This window comes from Prionailurus bengalensis, chromosome C1, assembly GCF_016509475.1.
Source record: "Prionailurus bengalensis isolate Pbe53 chromosome C1, Fcat_Pben_1.1_paternal_pri, whole genome shotgun sequence".
NCBI classification, from domain to species: domain Eukaryota; kingdom Metazoa; phylum Chordata; class Mammalia; order Carnivora; family Felidae; genus Prionailurus; species Prionailurus bengalensis.
Window position 1 is genome coordinate 147,038,997 of NC_057345.1, and position 16,937 is coordinate 147,055,933.

Genomic DNA, 16,937 nt, shown 5'->3' on the forward strand with positions numbered 1-16,937 from the left:
TTGGGGGACACAGTAGATCATTGGGCATGGCTGGCATGCATTGAATGAATGATCAAAAAAGACCCATTTGGGCACTTAAGATGAGATGACTGACCCTTAGTCCCAGATTTGTGCTGCAAGGTTAACCAAAGTCATGGTCTATGTGTTTACATCCTGAGATCCAGGGCATCATGCTGGAAGGGATACATTCTTGAGAAATATCTTTGTTCTTTGAAAAAAATACTGACTCAGAGAGCTGACTGTTTTGATGGCATTTTATTTTATATTAGTATTTTCTCTAAGGTAGGTGGTGTTCAGGGTTTGTGATGGGGCCAGAGAGCAATTTCTCACCCTCTCTGAACTAAAAATAAATACCAAGAAATATTCTAAATAGAGGACCAAAAAAAAAAGAAAAAAAAGACCAAAACAAAACAAAAGCACTCTTGTGGGTCAGAGTTGTCCCAGTGACTTGGGTTAACTTAGGTCACAAACCTTTGATCAAGCCTTTTACAGGGAATGTTTTAAATGCATCAGCTGAACTCTGGAGATAACCGTAAGAACACTGGACTCCACATGATTAGAGCCTGATCTAAAATGAAAGAGCCACTGCCTCCCTGTGGCCTCTGTAATAGGCACCGTTGGCCTGGAGTTAGATCTGTGTTAGATGTTAGGCTTTCTAGGGTTTTATTTATTTATTTATTTTAAAGTTCTGGGTTTTTTTTTGTTTTTTTGTTTTTTTTTTGAGAGAGAGAGACAAAGCATGAATGGGGGAGGGGCAGAGAGAGAGAGAGAGAGAGAGAGAGAGAGAGAGGGAGACACAGAATCCGAAGTAGGCTCCGGCTCTGAGCTATCAGCACAGAGCCCGACGCGGGGCTCAAACTCACAGACTGTGAGATCATGACCTGAGCCGAAGTTGGACACTTAACCGACTGAGTCCCCCAGGCGCCCGTCTAGAGTTTTATTTTTGATAGAATACTCCACAAATAACAGTATATGTTCTGTTCGAGAGAACGTTTATTTGGGGAAGGGATGCTAGAGAGATGCCCGAAGAGGCCTGCCTACAGTGTTTTCAGGGCAGTGATGTGATTCATTTCCCTAGTCGGTGAGTCTTAAGTGCCCTTGCTTGATCAGAGCCAAGTGTCACATAGGCTACACAGGGCTATGACCCCATGTAGATTGGCTGTTTTTGTCCTCTTCTCTAACTAGTCTTTTCTGTCACCGTAATTTGGCCTTGCTCATGTGGGAAACTATAGGTGCTCAGTAATCTTATATATTAGCAAGTGAGAGCTGTTGACCACAGATGTGTTTTTACATCTTATTTACATTATCTCAAATTCTCAGTCTAAATAGATGAGATTTTTATGGATGAGAAGCTCAGGCTCACAATCAGGCACACAGCTCTTAAGTGGCTCAATTCAGACTAGGGCTGTCTGTCTCTGATGGCCCCGACACCAGCTGCCTTCAGAGAATTCAGAGAATGTTCTCCTGCCTGGTCAGTGGTAGCATTTGAATATTCCAGGGACTAGAAGGATCTCAGCCATGCACAGAGCAGTATTCCTGCATGTGGTTACTGAATTGTTACGGGATGGGGAGAGGTGGGAAAGGTTGGCGCTGCCTAGGGTGGTCTGGCCTCTCTCTGTGTCTGTGGCCTTCCTTCAGGGCCTGGCACAGTAGAGATCCTTCAGGTATGTTGTTGGCTGAAGAGATTCCACACTTACAGAATTGAACCCTGGGCCACACCGAGTTCTAGTAAGTCGGATCAGCTCTGCGGTCATTGGTTTGATTAGTTGTTGAGATTTCTGATGTTGTCTTGAACTTTAAATCCCCGAGAGATGTAATATGAAAAAAACTAAAAATTCAAGACTAGTTTAGGTGTGGTTTCACCCAGGCTTAAATAGTTACAGTGTCAGATGCTCAAGGCAAATCCATTCTGGTTAGGATGGAGTCTGTTCTTCAGAGTGAGGCAGACAATTCTGTGACGTTTTCCAGTTCTTGCTTCAAGATTCCTAATAAACTGTAAAGGCAACGTATCCTTTTACTTTCTGTGCATGAGTCTTTCACTCTAATTCATTAAAGATGAGAAAAGTTGTACAACAGGAATCACTCAAGTAATGGTCAGATGATACGGAATTTAGTCAAATGTCAGCTATCTGTTTGCATGGTGCTCTTTCAAGTTGTCTTTCTTTCTTAATTTTTTTTTTTTTTTTTTTTTGCTTCTCTCTTCTCTCACATATACCTGCGTAATTTTTTGTCTTAATACAAGAAAAATACACGCTCATCCTAGAAAATTTAAAAATGATGCACACAAGGAAGAAAATAAAAATGAATTACAACCCTCCCGTTCAAGAATGAGAGTTTAAACATTTTCAGATATATGCTTCTAGCCTTTGTGTGTGTGCACGCACACTTGGGCTTTATTTATTTTTTTGCGCGTATACTTTAAAACAGAAATACATACACAAACAGGTTCTGTTTTATCTACTTTTGTCCTCTTCATAATTAATTTTTACTTGCTCATAACCTCATCTCCATAAGGGGTGTAATTAATCTAGAAATAATTAATTTGTAAGCAGTAAAGAAATTCTAGAATATTTAACTTATTTAGGCTGTCCTCTTGTTTCTAGAACTTTCTTCACTTTATTATAATTATTACCATCATAAACATGTTGCTTTTTCAAGTCGGAATCAGGTAAGGAGATGTTGATGGCAGTCATTAAGTTGGCTTGGTAAATGGCCTACACCCACTGTCTAGTCTAGATGGGGAAAATGGCAGGAGGCCCTGGAGAGCTAAAGGCCAGGGTCATGGGATCTACCAGTGTCATGAGAAAGGAAATGTACAGGCTATGTCAGTCTTTTATATGGGGAAACCAAAGTCCAGGGAAGTCAGGTGGCTTTGTTTATGTGAGATTGTCATAGGGGTTGGCTGCCCCAGAATACAGTCTGGAAAACACCACCGTGCTGCTGGCCGCTGCCACACTATTGACCCAGAGGTTGGCATAAGTACACTGGGTGAGGTCAGGCCTGAAGGTTGCTACATTGATATCAGAACCTGGAGTTTTGACAGCAATCCTATTAGAAATGCTATTTTGAGTTACTTGCCTTCTGACTGCCTCATGGTAAGGACACAGGCTCAACCTGTGGACTGAATTTTTTGGATTAACTTTAAGTTTTACTTAACATTATCTCAAAATTTATGGGTGAGAAGAGGCTGTTGAATATAAATTGCTAATGTGCTCTGCTGATTTCCATCAGCTATGTGATTTGACTGACAACAGTGCGAGCCTAGCCCGCTGGGGTCTGGTGAATTACATCTGCTCAGCCAGAGTGTTTCTTGAGCTGGAATTGAAATGCATGGCCCTTTAGTTTCTAGTGTGATGCCAACACTCAGGCAATTGACTTTTGCTCTTCAGGCTCCAGCAGGGGGAATATTATGAAATAAAATGGGGAGAGGCCAGGCATCCTCAAGATTCAAACCCATAAATATAAATAACTGTAATTAATCATATGCAGTCTCTCTTGTCTATTAAATCTATACTCGGTGGGTCAGTAAGTTTCACAGAGCTCTTTAGCTTCCTGCCTGTGGTTGGTGGCAGATATTCCGGGTGCCTTGGCTTGTTGAGCTGTGACCCAGGGGTCTTTTCCAACATGGGTCCAAAATCAGTTCAAGATATAATGAGTTGTGGGGGGAAAGAGTCACCTGCAAAAATACCCTAGCCCAACGGGGAATAGAAATATAAAAAAAGACGTGTGAGGTTGGCATTTGAGAGGCTCTCTCAGTTGACCCTCTCTGTTCTTTGTTACCAGCTTGTTAGACTGAGTGGAATCGAGCCATCTTTCAAGTGTGTAAATTCAGTAGATATTTATATTCAGTATTATCCCTGAAGTATTTGTTTTCCTTTTGCAGAATACTGTTTTTGATTATGGTTTACATTTTTGACTATTGTCTCATGTGATTTGTTAACTCTTCCTTCCGTTCTCCTGATTTTGTCCTTTTTTCATACTTTATCTACTCATTATGAACATGGCTAGTGGTGTCCCTAAGAGGAAATGACTGTTTTGCTCTTATTGCCCTAAAAAGGCATCCTCTGCAGTGTCGCTAGAATTAGGCTTCCCTCCTCCCTCCCTGTAAATTCCATTGTATCATTGCACTGATTAAGACCCTCCACTGATTTTTTCTATTTGTGTCTTGTCAAAATAAACACCTTGTTAGGAGGAAAGTCATATGTGACTCAGCACACATGGCCTGCTGACCTCATTTGGAACCCATTGCCCACATCATTCACTGTGCTGCAGCCACAGCGGAGTTTCAGTTTCCAGCAGAGGTCAAGCTTGCACATGCTAAGTGTCTTTGCATGCGTGTCCCCTCTGTGCGGAAGGCCCTTCTCTCAGATCCCTGGGTGGTTGGCTCTTCCCCCTCAATTACATTTTTGCTAAATCACCTCCATGAACATTCTATCTAGAATAGATTCCTCCTACCCCAGTCACTCTCTCACCTGATATTCCATCTTCTTTTCTCTACAGCTCTTGTCAGTTTCAAAATACTCAATTTTACTCACATGTTTATTTTTTGTTTCTCCCAATCCCTGAGAATGGAGAAACCACCAGCCCCTAGAGCGCTTCAGAGGATACAGCAGGCATTCAGTCAATCCTGGTTGAATGCATGTTGGAGGAATGAATGCCCCTTTTTTCATCTTTCCTACCTGGGTAGGTCCTTCCGTGGTGCTTTCCTGAAAATTTGCCGAATGCTTGCTTTTGTGTCTTAGAGTGTACAATTTTTTTTTTATGTTTTACTCACCAACAATAAATGTGCTTTTCATAAGCCAATTTCTAACAAGGAATTTTTAAGTTTTTTTAGGAGTGGCAAATAGATTCTTTTTTGGCCCATTTATCTGTAAACTTTTCTGTGAATCCAAGAGAGCACAGAAAAATGTTCTAATTGTTTCCAGAGCAGAAGCCAACAGCTTTGCCACATTTTGTTTTTTCAAGATAATGTGGATTTAATTCAGATGAGGCAGAACTGAAGTAAGAATTTTCTTTTTCTGATCTTGGACTATGTGCTTATATCTGATTGGAAATTCTTAAGTTTTATAACAGACTAGTGCAGTTTGACTCAGTCCATACTGTGCGCAGCAAACTTCAGAAATTATCTGGTGAACAACGCTGACCTAGAACTTAGGAAAGAAGGAGGGGGAAGGGCCCTTGTATAGATAGATGGAGCCAGAATGTTGAAAATCCAAATGTGGAAATGCTTACTGAAGTTGCTCCTTTTCCTTTCTCAGAGATACTTATTGGTATTTTAAGCATAGTTTTAACTAATTCGGCTCTCATTTTTCTGACCACAGTGAAATAACAAGGTAGACGTGAGCTGGAGAGGGGCTCCTGGGTGGTTCAGTCAGTTAAGCGTTTGACTCTTAATTCCGGCTCAGGTCATGATCTCACAGTTCCCGAGATGGAGCCCCGCGTTGGGCTCTGTGCTGACAGCTCAGGGCCTGCTTGGGGTTCTCTTTCTCTCTCCCTCTCTCTCTGCCCCTCCCCTACTCTCTCTCTCTCTCTCTCTCTCTCTCTCTCTCTCTCTCAAAATAAATAAACTTAAAAACAATCAAAACAAACAAGTGAGCTAGAGAGCTCAAAGATCTGTAGGGAAAATTACCATCAGCCTGATAGTTTGGAAGAAGCAGAAAAACTTTATAAACAGAAGAATTCAAATGGGAACAAGTCTGGCTTTGGACGCTTAGTAAAGAGGTTAATGGTGTTGTTCCTTTTACTGTTCCTCAGAGCATCGCCCTTACAGTTTAGTCTAATGTACGTAGGGATGGCTGTAAGTCATCAATAATTGAATTCATGGTTAATACATTTTTTAAGAAGACAAAGTGTGACTTGCATTTTTGAAATATTTTAATTCAAAATAGTTTAGACTTTTTAAATTTTATTTATTAAAAAATTTTTGTTTAATGTTTGTTTATTTTTGAGACAGAGAGAGACAGAGCATGAACGGGGAGGGTCAGAGAGAGAGGGAGACACAGAATCCGAAGCAGGTTCCAGGCTCCTAGCTGTCAGCACAGAGCCTGACGCGAGGCTTGAACTCGCAGACTGTGAGATCATGACGTGAGCCAAAGTTGGACGCTTAACCGACTGAGCCACCCAGGTGCCCCTATTTTATTTTTTTTTTAAACTGTGAACTCCACTCAAAGCTCTTAGAAGACAAGGATTTTCATGTTTGTTCTCAGTTCTATGTTCAGTGCCTGGAACACGTTAGGTGATCGGTCAATAATTACTGAATGGAAGAATGAATGCAAGCCTTAATCATTCCAAGAGAGCTAAATACATAGGAGATTAAACTAGTACCGCCTTTAATGCATGACAGTGTTTTCTTCTCCTGTAGCTATTGAATGAAGAACAGACAAAATAATACACATTTAAAGTTAAAATAGCTCTGCACATTTTCAAAAAGACTTCATTTATAGGTGGAGCGAGGATCAGTAAATTCAAATGACTTGCCTGAAATCACAAAGCAAATTACTGGTAGAGACAGAATAGCAAGGAAAGTCTCCTCAATCTCACCTTCTGGAACATACCTGGTGATTTTCTTTTTTTTTTCTTTTTTTTTTTTTTCTGGTGTTTCTAGGATTAAAAGAGTATAGAGGTTTGTTTTTGTGTTTTTGTTTGTCTATTCTCACTTTTCTTTCTTTCTTTCTTTCTTTCTTTCTTTCTTTCTTTCTTTCTTTCTTTCTTTCTTCTTTCTTAGCAATAGCAACTTTAGAGAGAATACTGAGAAGAACGCTTTATCTTCTCTGGTGCCTTTTATTAAATTTTAGACTGTCAAATGCTAGGGTATTAGCTGAGTAATGTTGGTACACGGTATTTCATGCACAGTGACTACTCTTGTTTATAGTCTAGTACTTGAATGCTTTCCACTTAAGAGTGTGTGCCAGTCCTTTTAAAGAAGAAAAGAAAAAATCTAAAAAGGAGAGGCTTGAAGAGGATGCCTCATTCAAATAGGGAGAATAGAATCTTATGACCAAGACTGTTTTAGCCAAGAAGACTGATGTGGAAATACAGATTGCTTATTCTTTTTGCATAGGTGAAAGAAGACTGACTATTTTGCTTTTCCTTTTTGGGGGGCGAGGGAATGGGCATTTACAAAATGTCATATTACTTGTATTCCATACATTTTAAAGAAATTTTCGTTAGAAATATGAACTCTGCAGTCTGTCTTTCCTGTTGTCCAATTTGTATTTCTTTTATGGTCAGACGTTTCTAGGGAATGTGATCACTAAGCTAAATAATACAATATATAATTATTTTGACTATAGTATATCTTCAGTTTCCTTTGCATCTAAGATTTGTGTGTGTGTAATTTGTTGATAGTTACATTTATACATGTAGTGGATTAGTAGACACACTGGGGAGTGAATTTTAAATGCAAATTTCAGCAGGCTGCAGGGAAAAAATGGCTATAGGATGTAAAAAGTGGTTGGCTTTATTTCCTGGGGATCTTCTCAAGCTTAAGGAAGCAGAATAACTGACTTCCTACCCCAACATTCTTGGTCTCTATTATAACTCCCTGCCATGTCTTGTGCGTTAATAGAGCTGTAATCGAGCTGTAATCAAATTTAGAACTGTTTTTTTTTTACAATGTAAGTAAATTAAATTAACTGAAATTATTGTGCTATAACTAATTATCATAAAAATGATCAGTCATAGTTTTTTTTTTTTTTATGAGCTCAGGGTTTCATAAGCTATCTTCAACAACTACTTCTTAAAATGTGTTTCTCATGACATGCATAATGCAATTGCAACAGGAACTTGTGAAAGAATTGGTACATTTTCTTTCCATTGGGTGATAAAAATAATGAACAAAAGCTAAGTAAATCAATTGGCATCAACACTTTGAAGTAAAAAAAAGTCAACTTTTCAAAGTTTTCCATATCTATGCTATTAAAAAAGAGTTTTCACAGTTAGGATCTTGAGGGTTTTTTTCTTTTTTCTTTTTGGGAGGGGTAATTGGCAATGTTGAGAGAACAGTTTTATTTATTTATTTTTTTAATATAATTTATTGTCAAGTTGGCTAACATACAGTGTTCACAGTGTGCTCTTGGTTTGGGGGTAGATTCCCATGGTCCATCGCTTCCATACAACACTCAGTGCTCATCCCAGCAAGGGCCCTCCCCAATGCCCAGCACCCATTTTTCCCTTCTCCTCCACCTTCCCATCAACCCTCAGTTTGTTCTCTGTATTCAACAGTCTCTTATGGTTTGCCTCCCTCCCTCTCTGTTTGTAACAATTTTTCCCCCTTTTCTTCCCCGATGGTCTTCTGTTAAGTTTCTCAGGATCCACATATGAATGAAAACATGTGATATCTGTCTTTCTCTAATCTTGAGTCTTTAAGATTTTTTGAATCTTCAAAGAAAAGTAACCACACTCAGTGTATAGTTTATCCTAATTCATAATGCTGTATTTAATAAAAAATATAAGATATTGGAGAAACAGCAAAAGAGATCTCTGGTTGAGATCCAGGCAAATAGAAACACAATTATCCGAAGCACTTCTTTCTCTGAACATTCTGTTTCACTGAAATTTTCTTAAGGTGTATTTCTTTTGACTATAGAGTTTAAGTTCATTATCATCTGTATATATTTTTAAAAACTTTTCATTTGAAATAGTGCCATGTACTATTTTATAGCACCTAAGTCCTTTTAATATACATTTATTTATATGGTGAGGTAGATGCTTTTTTATGAAGCATTTTGGTATGTGTATTCAACAGCCATGATTGTGATTACTTTATAAGGCTTTGTTATAGTTACAATAAATCTGAATGAGAGGCGTGATATATTTTAATGTAAAAACAGATATTTTGAACTCTATTGTTTGGCATGCAATTTGTTTCATAACGAAGGGTTGTTTTTTTTTTCTTAATTACTGAAGTAGATTTTATAAGAGCAAATAAAATCTAAAAAAGGGTTTATGCTGCCAAAGGAATTTGAACCATTTTTCTAACTCAACAATAGCATTAGTAAAGGAGCAGAAATACTGAGGGAAGCACAGGACTACTGTGGTCTGTTTGCCGAAAGAACTTTTTTGTTCTTTGATTCACTGGTAACTTTCTTTCTTCCTCAAGGCAGAATTAAAGTGTTTGTAAGTGTCTACTGTACTCTTTTTAAGTGAGGATTTCATATTATTGATATGTAAATGCAAGTTTTTAAATTTCATACTAGGCACGTTATCTACTAAGTTTCTAAACCAGACTTGTGTCTTTGTAAGGGGTGGGCATTTTGGGGGAACTAATTCTCCAGATTTTCACTTAGGAGGGTATTTTATGTTTTTCAAGATTACCTTAAATGACATATAGGGTGAACAAAGAAAATTAAAGATAGGATTTTACAACTATAAACACAAATCCATTGACATGTCTAGGATGGTAAAGAATATAGATTAATTTTAGTTTTCAAATGAATTTAAAAGACAAAACAAGTTCACTTGCATGAGCTAACTATCGTTCTTTATGATTTTTAAAAGGAATTCTATGGAAAGCAAATCATTCCATTATGAATTAAACGAAGATCATTTGCATTTAATGAATATAAGTCTGTTACTGGGTGAGAAGGGCTTTATTGATTTCTTATAATTCTATAGTGAACCTCATGGAAATAAGGGAAAGGGGTCAAATGTGTGACTATATTATTGGTGTGCATTTTTGAATCGGCAGAAAACATAAATACATAATATGGAAGTTGCCTTGGAAACATTTTTTTTTTTTAAACAATTGAGTCTTACATAATAAATGAGGACTAGAGTGCCAGTTTATAATCTTGTGTTGCTCCTCCTTCCTTTCTATATGTTTTCCCCTTTAGACAACTTTGCAAAATAGCTTTAATTGGTATGGCTTTACATATTAAGTTAAACAAAAATTGCAATTGCACACCAGAAGGATTCATGTAAGAATGTTTGAGACAAGTTTTTTTGTAAACAGAGACTTTTCACTGGCTCACTTTAAATGGTTGCTGACCTTGTTTTCTCTCTCTCTCCCTCTCTCTTTTTTTTTTTTTTTTTGTTCTTTTCTTTGTGCCTTTTGCTTACATTTCTTAATCTCTGATCTGAACCCCTGGAGCCAGCCGAACCCTTTTCTGTGCCAGCTCCTCCTTTGTCAAGCCTCCAGGCTCCTGCCCTCCCGTGAGCCTGCGGAATGGTCCTGGGCTAACCTCTTTCTCGGTCATCTGGAGCTGTGTGTTTGCTCCTAGGATGACGTAACTGACCCAGAGGGTCCCAGGGAGACTAGTGGGAAGCGTTTCCAAAGTACTTTCTGGCTGGAAGCGAGGTGAACCAATATAAACATTGCGTTTGCCTTCTTTCAGTTTCTTTTCCCTTTCTGATTTTCTCTTTTGTCTTCATTGAAATAGTCTTCCTTTGTTAAGATTTTCCTCCATCTTTTGGGTTGAGCCCCTCTGGCTTGGGATTTCCTGGGGGAACTGATTGGAAATTGAAAAATTCCCTAAGGCGTTCTAGTGTCAAAGCTGGGGTTTGGATGCTCTGGCAACAATGTGTGATTGTGTTGCTTTAGCTTCCTCATCAGCTATAATCCAAAATTTTGCACATCCAGAATCTGAAGATTCATTATATTTCTAACTTTCATGCTGACTTTTACTTGGTTCTTTCATTTATTTTGTTTTATCAAGAGAATACTGTTCTTAGTGACTTCAGAAAACCCTTTATGTTTGTCCTTTGATATTCTGTTCAGTGTTATGTATTTTTTAAAACTCTAGGGGGTCATTGTTACTCTTGTGTCTGTGGCTTTTAAAATATGTATAAATATAACATAATATTTTACACACACGCACACATATTCACTTATTTCCATTGGGATAGTCTTCTGCGGATAAACTTTGGGTCCATTTCCTATCCAGTCTTGGCCCAAAATCTTTTTTGAAAACCTTGAAAGCAACCAAAAAAGGACCAATTCATTTTCAGCTTACGGACTAAGGCTCCTCTCTGTTTCCAGAGAACAGGCTGATGGGCCTGTGATGTTGATTATTTTGTTCATTTGTGTCTGACAGCTTTCAAAAAGCATGCTTGAGGGCTGACTCTGTTTCTGTGGGGTTCCCACGCCACCATGTAAAAAGTATGTGCCTCCAAAGGCCTCTCGTTTGGCCGGGGAGGATGCCTTTGCAGGCCGAGTGCTGATCTTTATCCGCACTGTCGAGCCCGCCTTGGGGAAAGAGAAGGTAGTGCGTGGTGTGCTTTGATTGTTACTTGTCTGTTAAGCGCTTTATCAACATACACTTGGTGTGCCTGAACCGGGATATACTTTCTTTCTTTCTTCTTTTTTTTTTTTTTTTTTTACCGTTTATTTATTTTTGAGACAGGGAGAGACAGAGCGTGAACGGGGGAAGGTCAGAGAGAGAGGGAGACACAGAATCCGAAGCAGGCTCCAGGCTCCTAGCTGTCAGCACAGAGCCTGACGTGGGGCTCGAACTCACAGACCGTGAGATCATGACCTGAGCCGAAGTCGGATGCTTAACCGACTGAGCCACCCAGGCGCCCCTGGGATATACTTTCTTAAAGGGAATTCTATAAAACATCTGATATATCATTGATCGGAATAATAAAGATTTTGCTTTGTTTGAAACGTGTCCTATTCAAAACACCAAGAAATCTTGGCTTTTATAGTTAGAACTGGACGGCTGGGTGGGAAGGTGCTTTTGTGGTCACTTATTTTGCTGTGGACTTGCTCCCAAGTTCGATGATGATAGACTTCCTCGGATGCGGTCCTACACCCGTATTTTGTAGGATGTATACACCCTTCTCCTGTAAGTCACTGAATTTGTATGCAGGTGGATCTTAAGGCCTGGTCTTCTGAATTGTGCGGTTGTGCCTTCTGTGGGTTTGAAAAAGTGACATGACTCAGAATAGATGGAGTGGTTTTCCATGCACGTGTAGGATAGATGACTGCACAATTCAAGTAGAAGCTTCTTTGCTACCTTTGCTACCTTTGGACCTCCAGATGCTTAGGCTTAGAGAAGTAGCACCTGCCATAGGTGGTCAGAGGGGCATAGAATGCCCTTACATCTTGCAAGGGAGTGCATGTCCCCAGGACTGCACAGCTTGTGGTTGAAATTACTCTTCTGAAAATGATCTTTTCTGTGCATCCGGCCCCCACCCCCACCCATTTAAAAGAAGGGAGAGCATGGAGATAGAAAAGGAAATTGTTATTTCTACACAAGTGGCCAGAGAATAGGAGAATTTTTGTAAAAGTGAAGAGACCCAGGGCTCCTTCCACAGATGAGTGATAAATCCATTTAGATTTTTTTTAAGTTTATTTATTTATTTTAAGAAAGAGAGAGAGAGAGAGAGAGAGAGAGAGAGAGAGAGAGAGCACGCACATGCAGAGGAGGGACAGAGAGAGTGGGAGAGACAGAATCACAACCAGGCTCCAGGCTTTCAGCTTAGAGCCCCACGCAGGGCTCAAACCCGTGAACAGCAAGATCATGACTTGAGTTAAGAGTCAGACGCTTAACCGACTGAGCCACTCAGGTGCCCTTGGATGGATTTTTATTTAAGCTAAATTCAGAAAGAAGCTGTGACAGGGAAAAAGAGTTTGAGAACTCTATTTGGAGAATTCAAGGGCCAAGAAGTGTGGTCTTGTTCCAGAATAACTTTGTGGGTGGTTGCTGAGAGGCTGCCCTCTCAGCCTTTTTCTTTTCTTTTTAAACATTTATTCATTTTTGAGAGACAGAACACAAGCGGGGGAGGGGCAGAGAGAGAGGGAGACAGAATCCGAAGCAGACTCCAGGCTCCGAGCTGTCAGCAAAGAACCCGATGTGGGGCTTGAACTCACAGACCGTGAGATCATGACCTGAGCCAAAGTCAGACGCCTAACCAACTGAGCCACCCAGTCACTCCTACACCTCAGCCTTTTTCAGTGGGTACTTCTTTCTTGTTTTTAAGTCTCAAAGTGTGTGGTGAAATTATTCAAATGCGTGATCCAAGCGGGATAGTAACCTTGCTTCAGAATGGGAGGAGGCAGAAGTGGCGAGCCCCCAAGGACTCAGGATGGTCATCGTTGAAGTCTTTCCATAATGAGAGTCCTGAAGGACAGCTAAGAACTCGCTTGTGCCAGATAAGTTGCAGGGTTAGCTAGAAGGATGGGTCAGGAAACTATGAGAAGTGGCAAACCCGGTTTTTGTTTGGCTAGAAGTCAGCACATTTTATTGTGTCGCAGTGACCTGTTGTCAGGGGTAGGCATAAGGTTCCCTAAGCCATACCTTTAGCTCTGATTACTCTTGTGAGTTTGGGACCATCTGTCAAGTTAGTGTTTTCATTTTCTTCGGATAAATACCGAGAAGTGAAATGGCTGGATCATACGGTAGTCTTAGGTTTAACTTTTTTTCCCTCTATGGTTAATATTTTAAGGAACATCTGTACTGTTTTCTATAGTGGCTGCACCAATTTACATTCTCACCAGTGGTGCATGAGTGTTCCTTTTGTCCACACTGCCAACACTTGTGCTCTCTCTCCCTCTCTCCCTCCTCACCTGTGTGCGTGTGTGTGTTGATATCTAATCCTGGTTTTTATTTGCATTTCCCTGGTGATGAGTGATGTTGAATACCTTTCCGTGTACCTGTTGGCCATCGGTAGGTCTTCTTCAGAAAAATGTCTATTCAGCCCCTTTGCCTGTTTTGTTTTTTGTTTTTCCAGTTGAATTGTTTGTTTTGCAGTCAACTTGCATGACTTCTTCATCTATTTTGCATATCAACCCTTATCAGATATATAATTTGCAAATTTGTATGTTCTCCCATTCTGCTGGATGCCTTTTCATTTTGTTGATGGTTTCTTTTGCTGTGCAGAAGCTTTTTAGTTTGATGTAGTCCCACTTGTTTATGTCTGCTTTTGTTGCCTTTGCTTTTGGTGTCAAATCCAAAAAAATCATTGCCAAGACCAATGCCAAGGAGCTTACCCTCTATGTTTTCTTCTAGGAGTATTACGGATTGAGGTCTTATATTTAGATCTTTAATCCATTTTGAGTTTATTTTGGAGTATGGTGTAGATAGTGGTCCAATTTCTTTCTTTCTTTCTTTCTTTCTTTCTTTCTTTCTTTCTTTCTTTCTTTCTTTCTTTCTTTTTTTGCATGTGGCTGTCCAGTTTTCACAACACTGAAGAGACTATCCTTTCCCCATTGTATATTCTTGGCTCCTTTTGAAAATTAATTGACCATGTATATGTGCATGGGTTTATTTCTGGGCTCCCTATTGATCTATAGGTCTGTTTATAGTGTCAGTACCATACTCTTGATTAATATAGCTTTGAAATATAGTTTGAAATCGGGAATTATGATGATTCCAGTTTTGTTCTTTCTTAAGATTGCTATTCAGGGTCTATCCGAGTATTAATAACACTCAATATAGCGCAACTAGTTGTAATACAGAGTTACAAGACCGACTTTGATATTTAATTCTCCAAATTGACTGTAAGCACCTGAGGGCAGTTCATTAACTCACTGATCTATTTAGTTGACTACCTTTTGTTTAGGGTTTTTTGTTTTTGTTTTGTTTTAATTTTTTTAATGTTTACTTATTTTTGAAAGAGAGAGGGACAGAGCACAGGAGGGAAGGAGCAGAGGCAGAGGGAGGCACAGAATCCGAAGCAGGCTCCAGGCTCTGAGCTGTCAGCACAGAGCCTGATGCGGGGCTCAAACCCACAAACTGTAAGATAGTGACCTGAGCTGAAGTCAGACGCTCAACGGACTGAGCCACCCAGGCATCCCTGTTCAGGGGTTTTTGAGTTGGGTTGCTGTTCTCCTTGCAAGAATTGGAGGACTGGCATTTACTTGTCTGTACAAATGCAAGAGTTGGTCCTGAGTCAATGTATACGCAATTTAATTCATAGGCTATTAAGTATAGACACCAGGCTGCAATAACTGAGTGAATTTTATTTCCGGATGATTTTTCTACCTTTGGTTTCTCACACTTTTGGTCGTGAAAGGTGAAGATTTATCGGTATTTTTGTTCCCTTTCTTTGATGATTTTCTGGTTGGGGCTTTTGCTTGGATGGAAACAATCTTTCCCCTTTGTAATCACTGTGAAAACTTGTCTCCTTATAATGGAATGCAAGTGGGCACAAGTAGTCCACAGCATATGGTTTATATTTATCTGGTTTTAAATTTCTTTTGTTCAACAGTAAAACAAAGTTCTTAACATTATGTGACAGAAGGTTACCATAGATATTTTGCCAAAGCCTTCTTCATTGCCTAGGGAAACTCTAACGCCAAGGACTGTATACATGGGGTGAGTGTTTGAGAAAGAGGGTCTTCTTTTAGGAATAACAGTAAAACACGGTGTGGCCCTTGGGGAGAAGTTGCTTTTCTGAGAGCAAAAGGCAGGGCAGAACCAATCAGTGGTTAAGAGTATAGACTAAGTTGTGGTTTTGTCATTCACTGGTTGGTGACCTTGGGCAAATCCCTTACTCCTTCTGAGCCACAACTGCCTCTTTTATGAAATTAGGGTGTTGTGAGGGTGATATGAGCTGATGTGTGTAAAATTAAAAGCACCGTGCCTATTACCTAGGAGATACTCAATAAATGTCAACTGTTATCATTATAACATTGATGAGGATGAGGAGAATAATCTTAGGAGAGCCAGGTGAAATTGATTTTGTGCTTTTGTTTTTTAATTACATGTAAGTGTGATTTATTCATCACAACTAGCTAGATGATCTGAGGGGGATTTGATCCCAGTAGAAATAATGATCCCCTAAGCATTGGTTATTTTATGAAATTACTGGGAAAAAGAAAATATTGATTATATTCCATATGATCACTAACTCTGAAAAATAGTATATTAATGCAGTTTTCATGAGTATTAGTGGCTCATTGAGAAAACTCATGAAAATATCTCCATTGGTCTGTTTTGGTTTCAGAAGTCAAATTGAAGCTCTCTACGAAGGTGAGCAGGGAATACAGGGACGCACAGAATTGTAAAATCTTACAAACCTACACAGTTTGTAAGACTCCAAACTGAACTGGCTGAGTGAACACCTCCACTGAGACATTTTCTTTGACTGTGTTATATAACATGCCTCTGTTGGCTATGTTGGTGTGTGGTACCCTTTGTGAGGTCATCAATGACATTATCCATTCAGAAGCAATGATACTGAGTTAAAGTCAATCAGCTACAAAACTCACATCCAACGGACCACCAGGCTGCTGTCTCTATGGGGAGGGCACATGCATTGTTTAGGTAAATAGAACTAGGTCTCTATTCTCGGTCCCTCCTTGTCAGGGGAACCCAGTTAGCTTGAGTCCTACCTAGTCTCTCTCTAGGCTGCTGGGGTTTCCATTGTCGTGTGATAGGCACCCATGTGAACATACAAAGGCACTAAGAATCGTGGTGGGCTGTAACAAATGAGTGCCTTCCAAATTGGCTTAGTTGAGGTTTTCAGTTATCAGAGCAACCTTGGATGTAAGGTTTTGCTTAGAGTTGGCTGATGAATGGCGGCCCCTAGCCATCGTGTACAAGTTGTTTGGCATAACTTGGGAAAGAGGGCATGTTTGACAAAGAGAACTCCAGCAGTAGAGAAACATATGCCTGTGAAATATTTTCTCTGATGACAATCTTAATAAAAAAAAGATGGGTCTTAGGATTTATTACTTTGTCAGAAGGAGTGAGATCAGAGGAAAAATAAAATTTTCAGAAATGCCAACTTTCATTTTAGTATGTAATTTATAGTATTCCAAAATAAATTTTCTATAGAATTGCAGTTATCCACTTCACTGAAATTCTTTGATTTAACGTAGTTATGCTAATAGATTCTATTCATCCTATACGGACCCAAACATTTTAACGGTGACATAACTTACGTTGAGATATCTATATGTTCTTTACCATCCCTAGGTTAAAACTGACTTTATATTAAATACTTTCCTGAGTCATAAGATACCTGTAGAGCGTAAGGTATGTTGTCCA

The 16,937-nt window shown here is 39.4% G+C and overlaps 1 protein-coding gene across 3 annotated transcripts in view; it reads left to right on the forward strand.

The window, feature by feature from the left end:
* The window catches only part of GPD2 (glycerol-3-phosphate dehydrogenase 2), a 143,314-nt gene that overhangs the window by 17,668 nt on the left and 108,709 nt on the right, over positions 1-16,937 (forward strand). Inside the window, exon 1 of one of the 3 annotated variants that reach the window (XM_043576762.1) lies at positions 16,133-16,211. The exons of the other annotated variants lie outside the window; for them this stretch is intronic. The gene's annotated coding sequence lies outside the window, so the exon portion shown is untranslated. Of the gene's footprint in view, positions 1-16,132; positions 16,212-16,937 lie in introns of those variants that run through there. 3 annotated transcript variants of the gene reach the window in all.